At 42.1% G+C, this 17,998-nt stretch overlaps 1 protein-coding gene across 2 annotated transcripts in view; it reads right to left on the reverse strand.

The window, feature by feature from the left end:
- EXTL3 (exostosin like glycosyltransferase 3) overlaps positions 1-17,998 on the reverse strand; it is a 123,371-nt gene that overhangs the window by 95,722 nt on the left and 9,651 nt on the right. Inside the window, exon 2 of one of the 2 annotated variants that reach the window (XR_012332370.1) lies at positions 232-338. The exons of the other annotated variant lie outside the window; for it this stretch is intronic. The gene's annotated coding sequence lies outside the window, so the exon portion shown is untranslated. The remainder of the gene's footprint in view (positions 1-231; positions 339-17,998) is intronic. 2 annotated transcript variants of the gene reach the window in all.

Here is a 17,998-nt window from a genome sequence, read left to right on the forward strand (position 1 = left end):
AAATTTTGAAAGTATAAAAATGCATGAGGAAGCTTTCAATGCACAGATATTTTTCAAAGTCTCCAAGATAAGTGGAGGAAAAAAATCCCAGCAAGGCACAGAAAATGTGTATACAATGCATCATTTTGTTTTCAAGAAGGGGAAAATGGGAATACAGAATATATTTGTATTTGCTTTAATATTCATAAGTAAAGTCTGGATGAATACACACAAAAACTAAAAGCTGATTACCTGCAGTGAGTTATAGGAAGGTGAAAAGTGGCTGGAAGATCTCAGGGCAGGAGTAAGACTTGCCGTCTAAACTGCACAGGTATATTCTGAACCACGTGAATGTCTTCCTATTAACAATTAAGAAGAGAATAATGAAAAAACATCCCCCAACAAGGCGGAGCAGAATGAGGAGGAAGCTGGTTTCTGCAGGAATCCTTCTGGCCCTGGGTGGAGTTTCGACTTACGCTTTGGGCAGCTCTGCAAACAGCTGGGAAACTGAGAGAGCACAGAGCACACAGCTTATGCACAGGCCACATTGCGCTGTTTGCGCAAGTGCCATCACGTCCCAGGGCTTCTGAGCCTCTGCCCAGCTGAAATGCCTCCCTGCCAGGTGCGTCTCCTTCACCACAGCCCAGAGCCCCCTCCTCCCCACCTCCGCTGCTGGTCAGGATGCTCATGACCCGCCATCCTCACCAGTTACCAGAATCCTCCAGCAGCTGCCTTTAATTTTTACTATGGGAGGGCAGAAGGGGGAGGGCAGGTCAATTAAGTTAACTTCTATTAAGAGAGGAGTGAAGTGCGGGAGGTCAAAGAGTTGGGACAGATACCTGGCCGGTTGCCAAGTCAAGCTTGGAAAATACTCCCCCAAGATACCACCGAGAAAACTGCCCAAACGTGAATGCGGCCAGCTTCAACTTGTGTAATCATGGGTGACCTTTTTTTCCTGCTATTTATACTTTGATGTGCGTTCCAATTTTTTTTTAATGAGTATAGATTACTCTTAAAAACCAAAAACTATTACATACAATGTGAGAGATGTATATATTAAAAACCAATATTAAAAACTATTCTTACGTAGTCCTGAAACTCTGAAAGATAAAGGAAATTGAGATGGGCAGCATAAGAATTTTATAGCTGTAAACAATTAAGTGTAAGAATACTATAATTTTTTTAAATCTCCTATAGTGCTGAAGGTGTCACCTGACAGTAGGTCAGTGTGACCCACCTAGTCAGGCTGGGCAGAGTGGAACTGTCCACGGTTCCAGGGCAGGAAAGTCCAGTCATTAAAGAGATGTCTCCGTTTGCCTGCCGCTAGAGGGGACACGGGTTCGTGCCCCAGTCCGGGAAGATCCCACATGCCGCGGAGCGGCTGGGCCCGTGGCATGGCCGCTGAGCCTGCGTCCAGAGCCTGTGCTCCGCAACGGGAGAGGCCACAACAGTGAGAGGCCCGCGTACCGCAAAAAAAAAAAAAAAAAAAAAAAAAAGAGATGTCTCCATTAGTCATACGCTCTCCAGCTGAGAGCCAGCGCCTTCCCACTGTCTTCCTCTCCTGGGATTTGAAACTCGATATCCTGCAAGTCAAAGCACTTTCCTCCCTCCACTTTCTAAACCCAAACGTTGATGACGGTCCTATTCATCTCAGAAACTTAACAAATACATTTTGAAACTTGGCCAATTTTTTTCTCAGGTCCTTTGTAGTCCTGGGGAAAGTAAGCTAACATTCAAATTACTTGAGTAGGTTTGGGCGTAGCTGAGGCTGTTTCTCACCATTTAACAAACAGTTTTATTTAAATGACCGTCAGTCAAAGCGAGAGAGAGAGAGAGAGAGAGAGAGAGAGAGAGAGAGAGAGAGAGAGAGAGAGAGAGAGGGAGAGAGAGAGAGAGGGGGAGAGAGAGAGAGAGAGAGAGAGAGAGGGAGAGGGAGAGAGAGAGAGAGAGAGAGAGAGAGAGAGAGAGAGAGAGGGAGAGAGGGAGAGAGGGAGAGAGGGAGAGAGGGAGAGAGGGAGAGAGGGAGAGAGAGAGAGAGAGAGAGAGAGAGAGAGAGAGAGAGAGAGAGAGGCATGGACATATATACACTACCAAACATAAGGTAGATAGCTAGTGGGAAGCAGCCGCATAGCACAGGGTTATCAGGTCGGTGCTTTGTGACCACCTGGAGGGGTGGGATAGGGAGGGTGGGAGGGAGGAAGATGCAAGAGGGAAGAGATATGGGAACATATGTATAACTGATTCACTTTGTTATAAAACAGAAACTAACAAACACACCATTGTAAAGCAATTATACCCCAATAAAGATGTTAAAAAAAATAAAAAATAAATGACCGTCAGTAAAGTTAGATGCAAACCCTCAATGCTTGGAAAAAAACACAGTAGACCTTGATAGTTGCAAGGAATCTATCCTAAAGCCTTCCTGAGTCCCAAACTTGGGAACAGCTCTATTGTCCAAAACACCCCACCTTTAGGCAGGACTCTTTTGACTGTAAATCATAGAAACCCAAACGACAGAAACGGGAGTGTGCTGGAGGACAGAATTCAAGGAATGGTTGAACAACCAAATCTAGGAAGCGAGAGATGCAGTAAGCTTCCCTAAAAACAAGACCCAGGATACATACATCAGGACTCTGCCCATCTCTCATTTATGCGTCCCACTGCAAGCCATTTTCATTGCCTTCCCACATGACAAGGAACGTGACCATTAAGAGTTCAAGAACCACCACTGGAAAGGAATTCCTCAAGCTTTTTCTGGTTGTAAGTTCAAAACTCCTGAGAAGAGTCTTTGATTGGCCAGTGAAGGTCAGGTGTCCACCCTAGGCCAATCAGCTGTAAGAACATGGCAGCTCCAGCTGAATCACGTGGTTGAAGTGGAGGAGCAGCGGTTCTCAGAACGCAGGGAGTGCCAAACAGACCAAAATAAATAAGCAAAGAGAGGGCTACTACACTCCAATAAAAAGGAACAAGGTAAAACTGAAAAATGTAAATGTCGTTTCAGACCTTTACGGGAATCATATGTTTAAGTTTTTATGCAGCAAAGCTGCAGCGAGTTGAAGAGGCTGGGTGCTCTCAGAGCCAAGAGCTTCCCTCCTATACACCAGCCTTAGGGCACACACAATTCGAGATTGTTCCACCTTAGCAAAATCTAAACTGTTATGTGTCCCGGCCTTCTGATTATAAACGACAAGGGTCTAGAATGCCTCAGAGAAAATGCCATTTTTAATGGCAGGTGCTTCTCTGAAATGAGTACATTTACTATATAAAAAAGCAATGTGGTTCTCAATGAACCTGAATCCTGACTCATCTTGACACACCCTACTCCTGCTCACCAACTCTGGCCAACCAACTCCTATTGTTTCTGGGCAATAGCAACTCTCCACTTAGACCCTTTCCCTCCATCTACAACTGTCCTGGTTCAGAACCCAATTATGACCCCATTTTGAATCATTTTGTACATAGTAGAAAGAGAAATATGATGCCTGGGTCCTTTTTTGCCAAATACCTATTGAAGAGAGAAGGACTTTTAGTACCAAAAGATAAGATTAATGAAGCCAAGACTAGGAAAATGACAAGACGAGAGCATGGGTTTTGGAACCAGACAGCTCTGGTTTGAATCCAGCCCTGTCACTTACTCTCTGCATGACCATGGCAAGTTATCCAATCCCTCTGAGGCTGAGTTTCTTATAAAACAGGCATAATAGTATTTATCTTGCAGACGTATTGTGAAGATTAAATCAGGTGACAGATTGTTAAATGCCAAGATGCTAAGGGACTTCAATATATGCTAATATTAGAGGACTCGTGCTAACCTTACAAAGGTCAATATACAAATGCAAGTGGAGTGCAGAGGGCCAGGAGGCTAAATCTGCATCCCTCTTCCAACCTTGCTTTGGCTCCCAAAGATATGCCATTTTTTTCCTCTAAGCCTGAAAGAACTGATTAAATAACTGTTCTCTGTTTTCCTTATTAAGCACTGTTTTGATGCAGACCATTATCTAAAGGAAAAGGTATGGAGTCATTCTTCCTTGGGACGGAGTACAGCCAGACTCTGTATTTAAAGAGACAGAAAATTTGAGAATGTTAATTCTCAAATTTTTTAGTAAAATTTTAGTAAAATTTGAGTAACTTATCTCCCCGGAATATTGTTGAACTTGATGGGGGGGAGGGGTATGTGGCATGTGCCAGTAAATTTGAATGTTTGAAGGATTATGACTAAATTAGGGTCCAAAAGACGACAGGAATTCAGTAAGTCAAACACTTAAAGTATTTTGCCCTGAATTGTTATATGATATAGACTGTAATGTGAATATGATGATAGAAGATGGAATTAGAAAAGATATTGCCATTTTGAACATGGATTCAACAATAAACTCTTCCTGAATTTTCTTTTTTTGAGTCAAATTCAACATAGAGTAAACTAATCTCATTGTGACCTACTAAGCATGATGAGGTCAACAGAATCTCCGGAGAATCTGTAACCCAGACATTTCTATCTTTTTTTTTCCTTATTCAAAGATCCTAAAAGATCATGACTAGAGAAACCAATTCTGATACTAAAAATAAATATTATGTTGCTTTCTCCATTTATAGGTAAAATTTATAAGACTCTACATCTCAAGCCTCTTATCTGTATTCCAGAGGTATGCTGCTATCTTCCTACTATCAGCAAACAACCAACATAAATGTGATAAGTGAAAAATATATATTACATTGCTGAAAGAAATTAAAGAAAGTCTAAATAAATGAAAAGACATCCCATGTTCACAGATTGAACAGTTAATGTTGTTAAGATGACAATACTACCCACATTGACATACAGAGTCAAGGCCATCTCTATGAAAATCCCAAAGTGTTTTATGCAGAAATGAAAACTCCATGCTGAAGTTCATATGGTATTTCAAGGGACCCAGAATAGCCAAAATAATCTTGCAAAAGAAGGACAAAGTTGGAGGACTCACTCTGCCTGATTTCAAAACTTATTAAAAAGCTACAGTAATCAAAACTGTGGTACTGGCATAAGAACAGACCTATAGAGCAATGGAATAAAATTTACAGTTCATAAATAAACCTCCACATCTATGGTCAATTGATTTCGACAAGGGTGTCAAGACCAATCAATAGGGAAACAACAATCTCTTCAATAAATCGTACTAGGAAAACGAAATATCCACATGCAAAAGAATGAAGTCGACCCTTGTCTTATACCAGATACAAAAATTAACTCAAAATGAACCAAAGACCCAAATTTAGAGCTAATACTATAAAATTCTTAGAAGAAAATCTAAGGACAAATTTGCATACCCTTGGATTTGACAATGGTTTCTTAAACATGACACCAAAAGCACAGACAACACAAGAAAAAATAGATAAAAGGGACTTCATGCAAATTAAAAATTTCTGTGCACCAAAGGACACTATCAAGAGAGTGAAAAGACAACACACAAAATGGGAGAAAATATTTGCAAATCATACATACAATAAGAGTCTGAAATACAGAATACATAAAGAACTCCTAAAGCTCAACAACACAAAAACAAACAACATGATTTTAAAATGGGCAAAGGGGGGAATGAAAGGGGAGGGAGGAATAAGTAGGTGGAGCACAGAAGATTTTTAGGGCAGTGAACTATTCTATGTACTACTATAATGGTGGACACGTGTCATTATACATTTGTCAAAACCCACAGAGTGTATACAAGAATGAACCCTAATGTAAACTATAGACTTTGGGTGATAATGATTTGTCAATATACGTTTATCGACTGTAATACATGTACCTCTCTGGTGTGGGATGTTGATTGTGGGAGAGGTTGCGCATGGGGGGGGGGTGTTATATGGAAATTCTCTGTACTTTCCACTCAATTTTGCTGTAAACTTAAAACTGCTCTAAAAGCACGGGCAAGGAGGAGAGGAGCAAAGGACTTGAATAGACATTTCTCTAAAGAAGAGAAATAATCACATGAAAAGATGCTCAACATCATTAATTATTAGGGAACTGCAAAGCAAACCACAGTGAGATACCACTTCACACCCACTAGGATGGCTATAATAAAAAATATAGACATAACAGGTGTTGGAGAGGACGTAGAGAAGCTGGAACCCTCAGACATTGCTGGTGGGGATATAAAGTGGTGCATCCGCTGTGAAAAACAGCTTGGCAATTCCTCAAGAAGTTAAACATAGAATTAACACATAACCCAGCAATTCTACTCCTATATAAATACCCAAGAGAAATGAAAACAAGAATTATACAAATACTTGTACACCTATGTTTATTGTAGCATCATTCACAATAGTCAAAAGGGGGAAAGAGCCCAAATGTCCAACATGAGATGAATGGATAAACAAAATGTGGAGTATCCGTATAATGGAATATGATTCATCCTTAAAAAGGAATGGAGTTCAGATACAGGCTACAACATGAATGAACCTTGAAAACACCATACTAAGGGAAAAAAGCCAGACACAAAAGGACAACCTTGTATGATCATACTTTTATGAGAAACCTAAAGAAGGCAAATTCATACAGACAGAAAGTAGAATGGTAGTTGCCAGGGGCTGGTGGAAGGGAGGAATAGGAAATTATTGCTTAATGGTTACAGAGTTTTGCCATAATGATGATGCATGCACAACATTATGTATTTAGTGCTGAGTCACACACTTAAAACGCTTAAGATGGCAAATTTCGTTATATATATTTTTCCACAATTACGTTTAAAAAGAAAAATGTAACCTGTGCTAACTGACCTGTGAACATAGGAATTAGACGCTGTTGTGAAAGTTTACCAGGAGGGATACTGTTACAGTGTTTAAGCAAACAGAAGCATGGTGGTCTAGATGAAGCCCAGGAAAGATCAAGATCAAGTATTGATTAGTGTTTTTAAAGTAGTAGATAAGCTGATTCTAAAATCCATATGGAAGAACTAAGAATAACAAAAAATAATTTTGAAAAAAGAACAACAAGGGAGGCCACCTCTCCCTATGAGACATCAAGACGTACATGAAAAGTTATAGTATTTAGACGGTGTGATATTAGCCCAGGAATAGATAACTAGATCGACCAAAGAAGCCCCAAGCAAATCCCTGACTCTATGGAAACTTGGTATCAGACAGACATAACCAACCAGTGGAGAAAGAAAAGACTATACAGTAAAGGGGCTGGACCAGTTGATTATCTATGTGGAAGGAAAAGAAAAATGGATCCCTACCTTACAGCAATGACAGAATTAATTCTAGATGGATCCCATGCTTAATGTGAAAATCAAATTTTTAGAAAATTTTAGAGAGAAAATAGAGGAAAATATACACATGATTTTGAAGTCGGGAAATTTTTTTTTAAATAAGACTCAAAAGCACGAATAATAAAAATTGCAAAAGAGTTGACTACATTAAAATTAAACTTGTCTGTACATCAAAATATGCCATAAACAAAGTAAAAGACAAGCAAGGGACTTGGAGAAGACCTCTGCATGGTAAGTGACTGGTAAAGGTTAAGTAAACAGAATACACAATGAACTACTTCAACCAGTGAGAAAAATGACAACACAACAGACGCAAAAGCAAAGAATGTGAACAGACAATTCAACAAAGAGGAAACACAAATGGTCAATAAACACATGAAAAGATGCTCAATCTCGATAGTAATCAGGAAAATACAAACAATTGTGAGACACCACTTCACATTCATCAGATTAGCAATAAATTTTAAAAGTCAGACAGCAGTAAGCCCGACTACGGCCGTGGAGGAGAAGCTGTTATACACACCATCAATTGGTACAACCATCCTGGAGAGAAATGTGGCCATGTCAGTGCGCAATCACGACGGCCAGCAACATCCCAGAGACACTCCTGCACACGTGTACAAGGACATGGGTACAAGAATGTGCCTCAGAGCACCGTGTGTAAGGGTGCTTATCCAAGCACTTACAGGCAGCAAGCGACAGGATGAAAGCACGCATTGTAATGATAATTCAGGACAGTGGTGGCCTCTGGAAGGGAGGGAGGGAGGGGAGTGAAACTGGGAAGAGGTACACAGCGGAGTTTCAGCTACATCTGTATTTTTTATTTAAAAAAAGGAACTGGAGCAGAAAGGCAAAATGTTAATATTTGGCAAAACTAAATTGTGAGTACATGATATTCTTTACGCTTTTCTGAATACTTGAAATACTTCATAACAATACTTTCTTAAACTCTAGCAGTATTATTCAGCATGACTTTGGAGGACATGAACATTCCAGGTCACTGGGCAATTGCAGAACAGCAAAGGAAGAGGGATCTTTAGAGGTGGAGCAGCGGTATGTTTCCTAAAGACTCTGAGCCAGAAGATGAAGACGATGCAACACCAAGAGACACAGGAGGCACCAATTCTGTTGCCTTCACCTTAGCCTGGTAGGATGACCAGCATCAAGGCCATGCCACTGGGAGTCTCCCCGTCCCCAGCTACGCTCCTCTCTTAAGGCTGCACCTCGACTCCTCCCTCTAACTGAGACCTCTTTCCTAAACACGGATGGGAGTCAGCTGCAATTTCTAATTGATTGAAAAAAACACTCTAAGCAGAGCTGTCATATATTCCTTCTCTGATCATTTCCTGCAGAGATAATGAAGTATTTTAATACAAATGAAGAAAACTCAAGTTTCTTTCTCTCACAGCTCCTACTGCAGAGCAAAAATTGTTGGCAAGGATGTCAAGAAAGAACTGTAAGCATAGATGATCTTATTTGCAAAGCAGAAATAGAGACACAGATATTGAGAACAAATGAATGGATACCAAGGGGGAAAGTGGGGCAGGGGGTGGGAGGAATTGGGAGATTGGCACATATACACATATACACTATGATACTATGTATAAAATAGACAACTAATCAGAACCTACTGTATAGCACAGGGAACTCTACTTAATGCACGGCAGTGACCTAAATGGGAAGGAAATCCAAGAACGAGGGGATGTATGTATACGTATAGCTGATTCATTTTGCTGTACAGTAGAAACTAACTATACTACAATAAAAATTAAAAAAAAAAAAGAAAGAAAGAACCGTAAGCAAAAGTGATGATCACCAATGGCTCACCAAGTAAAGGTAGGAAGGTGTGGTGGTGAAGCCAGACAACCTGGTCTAAATACCAGCCCCTCCACTCATTTGCCAGTTGTATGTACATAACCTTTCAGAGGCTCAGTTTCCACACTCTCAAGTAACAATAAAAATCCCTACCTTACAGGGTTAGAGAAAATAAGATTATATATGAAAATCGTTTGCACAGTGGCTGGCACATAATACACTAATAGTAATAATAGTGTATTATTATCAGTAACCATGGATTGGACTACATTGAATTAATCTTTGAGTCTGCTGAAATGTAAGCTCCATGAAAACAGGCAAATCTGTTTTGTTCACTGATGCAACCCAGGCACCTGAAACATTGTCTGACCTGTACTAAACAATAAATGTTGAATGGACGTGAATCCCAGCATTTGGCACACATGAGAGCTTACTGTGTGCGGGGTGTTACACATTTTGTATCTCATTTAATCCTTACAACAACAACGTATTATACTAGTCATTTTATAAAGGAGGAAACTGAGCCCAGAGAAATTAACTTCCTTCCCCAAGTTCACAGAGTTAAATGGGAGAGCCGGGATTTGAATCCTAGTTGCCATTTTTCAGTTATTTGTTGAATTAATGAATAAGTAATGGTTCAGAATCACTTGACAATCTAGTAAATGTTCACAGTAGTTAGGGTGAGAGTGATGGGTTACCCTGGGTGGCCAGGTGAATTATTACTTATTACAGAATCAATGAATTACTGTTAAGTTAGTACTTATTATGTGTATCATGGCTTTGTGGCAGAGACTGGCCATGTTCCAGGCCAGGGGTGGAACCCACTGGTGTTTTCAATCCCTCTGCTGGGGTAGTAACGAGGAAGGAGTTCTCCCCATTTTACAGAGAGGGTTACTGGACAAAAAGACGAAAAGTAAATGTCCCAAGGTGATAAAGAGAATTAGTAAACTAGAAATAAAATCCAGTCACCTCCTCCCCTCTCACAAACCTCCAGCTTAACAGAACTACTGATTTGGAATCCACTGCAGCTAGGAAGAAAAGTGGTATTAAGGCAGGAAAGTAGAGGAGACGTTTTCCTTTTCCTAAGACCTCAACTATTAACATATTTATTTACAATCAATTACTTCTGAAGAAAAAAGTCATATCCAACAATGACATTAATAGGAACTATTTTGTCGGGAGTAGCTTTTAATTTAAAAATAACTTTACAGAAGTTTTTTGTAAACAAGTTTAAAGCATAAATGAGAAAAAAATTATTTCATTACCATCATATAATCTTTACGTATATCCTCCTAGTCATTTTTGCACATCTGTCTTTTACAAAAATGGGATGTACATTTTATAGCTTGTTTTTCAATCAATTAATAAATTATAACTATCTTTATATGTCACTAAATGCATTTTTAAAAATAATGGAACTCCACTGTATTTAAATGTTAAGTCCTTGAAAATTGAAGGTTGAAAATTCAAGTTGTTCCTAATTCTCCCCCATTATAAACAAGGTTGAGATGAACATGGTAGAGCTAAATCTTTTTTGCATGTGTTTAATTATTTCCATAGGATAGGCTTCTAGAAGTAGACCTGCTGGGTCAAAGGGTGGCATTTGGAATTTTTAAATTTAAGCACAAACATCTGTTTTAAATATATTTTTAACTTGTCTTTCGCTTCCTTTTTAGTTTCTTTTTTAGTATCAAATACATGGCAAGCCCCCGAGGGAGGTTGGCAGATGCTCTCCTTATATTCCCTTTCTCTCTCTCCTTTTCAGAAGGAACAATGTCCGTGAGTTAGGAAGAATGAAGGAGTAAAAGATGAAAACAAAATAATAATGTTGACCCAGAGTGAGAAAGACTGGTTGGCTAGGGAAATAAAACCCCATCGTCGGAGGCATATGCAGAGTTAGGCCCCATGGTAAAATCTACAGGAAATGAAATACGTAGGTACACTCCTAGCCCTTGAGAAGTTTAAATGCAATTCAAAAGCAAAATTATAACCACATGAAAGATTCAGCTGCATATAACATGTCCACCTACAAAAGGCAGAAGAGTAGGCGATTCAGTTAACTGAAATAATCCGTTTAAAGCAGGAACCATAATGAAAAGATACACTGAACTGTTTTATTTAAAATGAACACTTGAAGACATTTATGCACAGAATAGGTCAATTAATTGAAGTTTCATAATGCTTTGGTCGACAGGTTCCATTTTTGGTTTCCTTAATTTAAAAAAATTTTTTAATAAATTAAAATTTTTAATATAAAAACTTTTTTTTTTACTTTTTTAAAAAAATTTTACTAATTTTTGGCTGTGTTTGGTCTTTGCTGCTGCGCGCAGGCTTTCTCTAGTTGCAGAGAGCGTGGGCTTCTCTTTGTTGCAGTGTGCAGGCTCTAGGTGTGCAGACTTCAGTAGTTGTGACTTGCGGGCTCAGTAGTTGTGACTTGCGGGCTCTACAGTGCAGGCTCAGTAGTTGTGGCGCATGGGCTTAGTTGCTCTGTGGCATGTGGGATCTTCCCGGACCAGGGATTGAACATCTCTCCCCTGCATTGGCAGGCAGATTCTTAACCACTGAGCCATGAGGGAAGTCCCTAAAAACTATTTTCTATTAACTAAAAATTTTCCCCAATATTTGTTTTCTCACCCATATCCAATTCTATTATAATTCTTTTTAGAAAGTTACTCCTACCCAGTCTTTTCCAAACTTCAAATTGTTTTTATAGAAGCAGTTCTCTTTTCAAGCTCCTATTTCATACTGGGCATCAGTCAGTAAGCCTCACAGAGGGAAGAGAGAAGAGTAGTTCATACAAAGAGTTAAACAGAAGTCTGTTACTTCTTTTATACAATGTGAGTGTTCCTCAGATCAAATCCAGATGGCATCTACTCAGTAATTACCCTTCCAAGGAGAAACGGTGGAACAAGGGAATCAAATGTGTAACTTCTGGTTCTTCGTGGGCCAATGGCATAGAGGACAGACTCTACAGGATACTTAGGCATCTACAGACCAGGGAGATTTGCATCCTGAAAAACTGTCAGAATCCACCGAGATGTACAAGATCGGCAAGTACATCTTAAGAAGGGAAACGTGTGAGGCTATCGGCGATAAGCTTCCTTTGAATTAAAATAAAAATCGCACTACAGGGACTTCCCTGGTGGCGCAGTGGTTAAGAGTCCGCCTGCCAGTACAGGGGACACGGGTTCAAGCCCTGGTCCGCGAAGATCCCACACGCCGCGGAGCAAATAAGCCCGTGCACCACAATTACTGAGCTGGCGCTCTAGAACCCGAGAGCCACAACTACTGAGCCCGCATGCTGCAACTCCTGAAGCCTGCGTGCCTAGAGCCCGTGCCCTGCAACAAAGGAAGCCACCGCAATGAGAGAAGCCCGCGCACCACAACGAAAGGTAGCCCCCGCTCACCGCAACTAGAGAAAGCCCGCGCGCAGTAACAGAGACCCAACGCAGCCGAAAATCAATAAATTTTTTAAAAAGGCAAAATGTTATAAAATAAAAATCGCACTACACTAATCTGTTAGAAGTGCTGCTATCATGGTGAAGAGGAGGCTGCGCTGCACTAAAAGTCAGGAGCTCTGAGCTCCAGTCCAATTAGACCCCCGTGAATAGCTCCGTGGTTTGTGTAAATTACTAAGTCCCTCTGAGCTCCCTCTTCCTTACCTGTCAAGTGAAGTGAATTAGTGCAGGATAATTACTAAGATCCTCTTTAATTCTATAACTCTACTATTTTTAAAAGAAAACCAATAAGCATATAAAAAAGAAAAGCAGTAGACATTACAGACTTTCCAGTAGCTTAGCGAATCAATCTAGATTCTAAAATCACCTACTACAATCACATCTCATTTTATTTTACAATTTAACAAATATTTATCAAGTGTCTACTCTGTGATGCTGGGGATATTTCAGAAAACAAGGGAAATCTCTGCCTTCATGGACCTTATAGTCTGCTGAGGGATACCGACGATTTAACGAGCAATGACAATAAAATGCGATAATTGCTAAGGTGGAAAAAGAATATTCTTGTAGGAAGAGTGTGTACATAATGCAGTGTGAAGGATTTTCTCTGCCAAGAGTTTTTCTTTTCTTCTCTTTTCTTTTTTTTTTTTTTGGCCACACCTTGCGGCTTGCGGGATCTTAGTTCCCTGACCAGGGATCGAACCTGTGCCCCCTGCAGTGGAAGCATGGAGTCCTAACCACTGGACCGCCAGGGAATTCCTGGAAGGATTTTCTCAATACAGTTATATCTAATGTGAGACCTGAATGGATAAGAAGAGGCTCATTAGGTGGGGGGCCAGGAGGAAAATGGTCCAGATGGAAGGAGCACTGCATGAAAAAGGCAGAGCTAGGAGGGAGTTGGCTAGTCTGGCATGCATCTGTGGCTGAATTGCCTGGAATAAGGGATGATGTGAAAAGAGAAGTAGGCAGGAGCTGTATCATACAAGGCCTTCCGGAACATAACAAGGAGTTTTGTCTTGAACTTCCTATCCATTGGGGGGCCATCACGTAACATTTTCGAAAGATTACCCTGGTTGTGATGTGGAGAAAAGGTCGGAGGGCAGCAAGACCCAAGGAAGAAAATCACTGGGGGCTGCTGCAGGAATCGAGACAAAAGATGGTACCCTGAATTAAAACACTGGCAACGGGGATGCAGAGATACTTAGAAGACGGGAGAGAACTTGGTGATTAAGATGTGTGGGAACAGAAGTCAAAAATGATTCCTAGACTTCCAGCTTCAGAAACTGGGTAGAAAATCTTCCATTGTGTTTCCTAAGAGGATTGGCTAGAAGCCTGGAGTTGCTGGCAGAAGTCTTGCCATCATTTAGAAAGAGGCCACCTTAGAATGGCGCCAACACAATGGAAAACAAAGCTAAGAGACAGAGAGGGTGAAGCTGTTTCTGACATCCTTATGGCACATCTCTGGACCAGCTATCCCAGATCTACTACTGGACTTTGCAGGCATATGAATCAAAGAATTTCCCTTGTTGTGGTTTTTGGTGGTGGTGGTGTTTCGGTTGGTTTTTAATTTGTTTTTTCTTTTTTATTTATTTAATTTTGGCTGCATTGGGTCTTCAGTTGCTGTGCGTGGGCTTTCCCCAGTTGCATTGCACAGGGCTTCTCATTGCAGTGGCTTCTCTTGTTGCGGAGCACGGGCTCTAGGCGCACAGGCTTCAGTAGTTGTGGCTTGCGGGCTCAGTAGTTGTGGCTCACTGGCTCAGTAGTTGTGGTGCATGGGTTTAGTTCCGCGGTATGTGGGATCTTCCCGGACCAAGGCTTGAACCCGTGTCCCCTGCATTGGCAGGTGGATTCTTAACCACTGCACCACTAGGGAAGTCCTGTTTAGTTCAATGTGAATTGAGGTCTGTCACTTGGAACCAAAAGAATCCTGGGAAGAGAGGGGACAGTGGGAGTGGAGAGACCAGGGTAGAACCACCACTGAAGAAGCGACACAGGAAGATGAGCCCAATGAGAAAGACAGAGGAAAGGAGGAGCCCAGGAAACTGCAGTGCCAGCAGAAGGGTTTTCAGAGATGCATGTGGTCGGTAAAGCCAAATGCTCTAGAGAGATACGGCAGACAAGGACCAAGATGTATGCACTGGGTTTAGCCACAAGGCAGTAGTTGGTGGCCTTGGTGAGGACAGTGTCAGTCGAGGGGTGGTGGTACAAGCCAGACTGAAATGAGGTGAGGAAATAGAACAGAAACAATTCTAAGTCAAGGCACTGAGTTTGAAGGGAAGGGCTGTGGAGGGAGATGCTTTCAGACGGATGAGGAGGGAGAATGTGTAAAGGCTAACGAGGAGGATACAGGAGAGGGGACAGTCAGCTGGGGGAGTCCCTGAGGAGGAAGAAGGTCCAGAGCACAGGACAAAGCACAGACTTAAAGGTCGGCCCCAATTCAAGGGAAGGACACCTCTTCACTGGAAGCCGACAGAGAGAAGGATGCGGGCGGAATTAACTAGGCGTCCTGGCAGTGGCAGCAGGAACTCGATGATGCGACTGTCTGACAACCTCCATCTTCTCCAGAAAGTAGCGGGCGGGGCCCTTTGCTGAGGATGAGGTGAACAGAGGTGGAGGGGGGGGGGTTGGGGGTGGAAGGCTTAAAGAGAACGGAAGCCATCTGAAACTGTGCCGTGGCGAATGAGAGAGACTAGGAAAACACAGAATTGACTGGAAGCTACGAGGGCCCACTGGATGACAGAAACCATTCCATAGTTTCCCCCAAATCTGGTACGTCGAGGAAAGGATGGAATCTGAAAGTAAATGTTTGATCACAATGAGGCAACTGATTTATAAATTATCTCTTTCATAAATTAAAAAATGTTAGTGTGTACTGGGATCGTTTTCATGACTGATCTAAAAGAGGAACTTTTACATTCGCTGACAGGACACTCAGCTTTTCTGCATAGTAAACTGCCAACCTGATGGAGATAAACCACAGGAAGATCTCACAAAATGATGTGACAGAATCCAGAGCGGCGGAAAAGATTCAGAAGGCTGGAACGGGAAAACGAATCTGGGTCTAAACACAAAACCAAACTCAAATTGTGCTCGTAAAATAAAGGTCTTGGGATCTCAGTGACCACCCAATTAAGAGATCAAAGTTACCAAAACAATGCTTTTTTAAAACAATATTTTTTGTTTTTTTTAATATTTATTTATTTATTTATTTTGGCTGCGCTGGGTCTTAGTTGCGGCACACAGAATCTTCACTGAGGCATGTTTAGTTGCGGCATGTGGGATCCTTAGTTGCAGCATGCGGACTCCTTAGTTGCAGCATGCATGTGGGATCTAGTTCCTCAACCAGGGATCAAACCCAGGACCCCCGCATTGGGAGTGCAGAGTCTACCCACTGGACCACCTGGGAAGTCCCCGGAACAATGCTCTTAAGAGCAGATACAACCCTTGGGTTGAACAAATACCAAATACCAAGAGGCCACTAGATAAGGTCCTTTCCAGTATCAAGACTGAAGTTTCAGTTAAGAGTGATAAGAGCTCATGTGAGATAACTGTATTTGAAGACCTCATCTACTGATCACATTAGTCATCCACGTTTTCAACTTCTATCCTTATATTTAGTTTCATCCTCAACAAAGTTTCTGGACCATACTGTCGCAACCCCTCCTGAAATGTCTTTTCCAAATTACGATGTAGTCTTGTGATACCTATCTTCAGAGAGGTATGATGTAAACACTCTGAAGAGCATTTTTTTTTTGTCTTTCATAGTTGAGGGTATTTACTACTGAATTATTCAATATTCTTCATAAAGAAAAAGCAAACAGAAACAAAAAAAAAACCCAGGTGGGAACTTTCCTATCCAAGGCCTTCCTTGCCTGGGTTTTCATTTATCTGCCCTTCTTTTTTTTTTTTTTTTCCCTGCGGTACGCGGGCCTCTCACCGTTGCAGCCTCTCCCGTTGCGGAGCACAGGCTCCAGACGCACAGGCTCAGCGGCCATGGCTCACGGGCCCAGCCGCTCTGTGGCACGTGGGATCTTCCCGGACCGGGGCACGAACCCACGTCCCCTGAATCGGCAGGCGGACTCTCAACCACTGCGCCACCAGGGAAGCCCTATCTGCCTCACTTCTGACTTATCATTTCCAGGTTCTTAAGCTGGAAAGTTGATTCCTCCTGGCCCTTCAGAGTACTCTGATTCTCTCCTCAGCCTTCACACATCTAGGTTACCACGTGCCAGAAGCAAGGTGACGAGCTAAGATTACAACCTCATCCCTAACCTTGAAGGATTCACAGACTCAGTAAATGATGCCAATACAGAGTGACAGGAGCTGAGACAGGAGGCAGAGGGGGTGGAAAGGCGAACGTGATCATCTCCTCCAGAATGGGCAGAAAGGGTTAGGAGGGCCTCCTGGACGAGGCGACACTTCAGCAGAGTCTTGAAGGATGACGATTTCTCTGGGCAGCGAAGGTGAGGAAGAGTGGGAAGCAGAGGGAACAGCAGAGTGTAAAAACCCACGAGGGGCTTCCCTGGTGGCTCAGTGGTTAAGAATCCGCCTGCCAATGCAGGGGACACAGGTTCAAGCCCTGGTCCTGGAAGATCCCACATGCTGCGGAGCAACTAAGCCCATGTGCCACAACTACTGAGCCTGCACTCTAGAGCCCGTGCTCCACAACTACTGAGCCAGTGCACCACAACTACTGAAACCTGCCACCATAGAGCCCATGCACCACAACTACTGAGCCCATGTGCTCTAGGGCCCACATGCCACAACTACTGAGCCCACACACCTAGAGCCCGTGCTCTGCCACAAGAGAAGACTCCACAATGAGAAGCCTGCGCACCGCAGCGAAGAGTAGCCCCCGCTCACTGCAACAAGAGAAAGCTCGCGTGCAGCGACAAAGACCCAATGCAGCCAAAAATAAATAAATTAAAATTAAAAAAAAAAAAAAACTCTTGAGACATGGAACAGGCTTACTTCTGGGGGGGCTGTAGGTTGCATAGCACAAGTAGAGCACAGGGTGTAGGGAGAGGTCGGAAGATGAGTCTAAGCAAGTGAGGAGGGACCAGGCCAGACACTGCCTCGCTCAAGAGCAGGTAAGAAGTTTGAACTTTATCCTGGCTCAGGTGTGAACCAATCACTTTTTTCCTTGGCTTAGCCAAGATTAGAATTGTTGAAAGCAAATTTTCGCTAAAGCACAAATGGGAAGAGCAAACAAATACAAAACAAAAAGCAAACAGTAAAAAGCATAAAAATGAACAGCTCACAGGTCCCAGATCTCTTAGCTGCTTCACAAAGTTCTAGCTCCAGATGAGAACTTGTACACAGATGGCTCAGCCCAAGCCCTCTTTCTCTCCTCTACCCATCCATGTTGGCACTGAACAGCTTACCACTTGCTTTGTCTCTGGTGCAGACGTGAGGCCGATGGGGTGTCAAGATCAGCACAGGCCTTATTCAATTCTTGCTTCAAAGCTTAAACGCCTGTTGGACCACTTAGCTCTGGTTTCC

Source organism: Tursiops truncatus, chromosome 6 (genome assembly GCF_011762595.2).
Source record: "Tursiops truncatus isolate mTurTru1 chromosome 6, mTurTru1.mat.Y, whole genome shotgun sequence".
Classification (NCBI taxonomy): Eukaryota; Metazoa; Chordata; class Mammalia; order Artiodactyla; family Delphinidae; genus Tursiops; species Tursiops truncatus.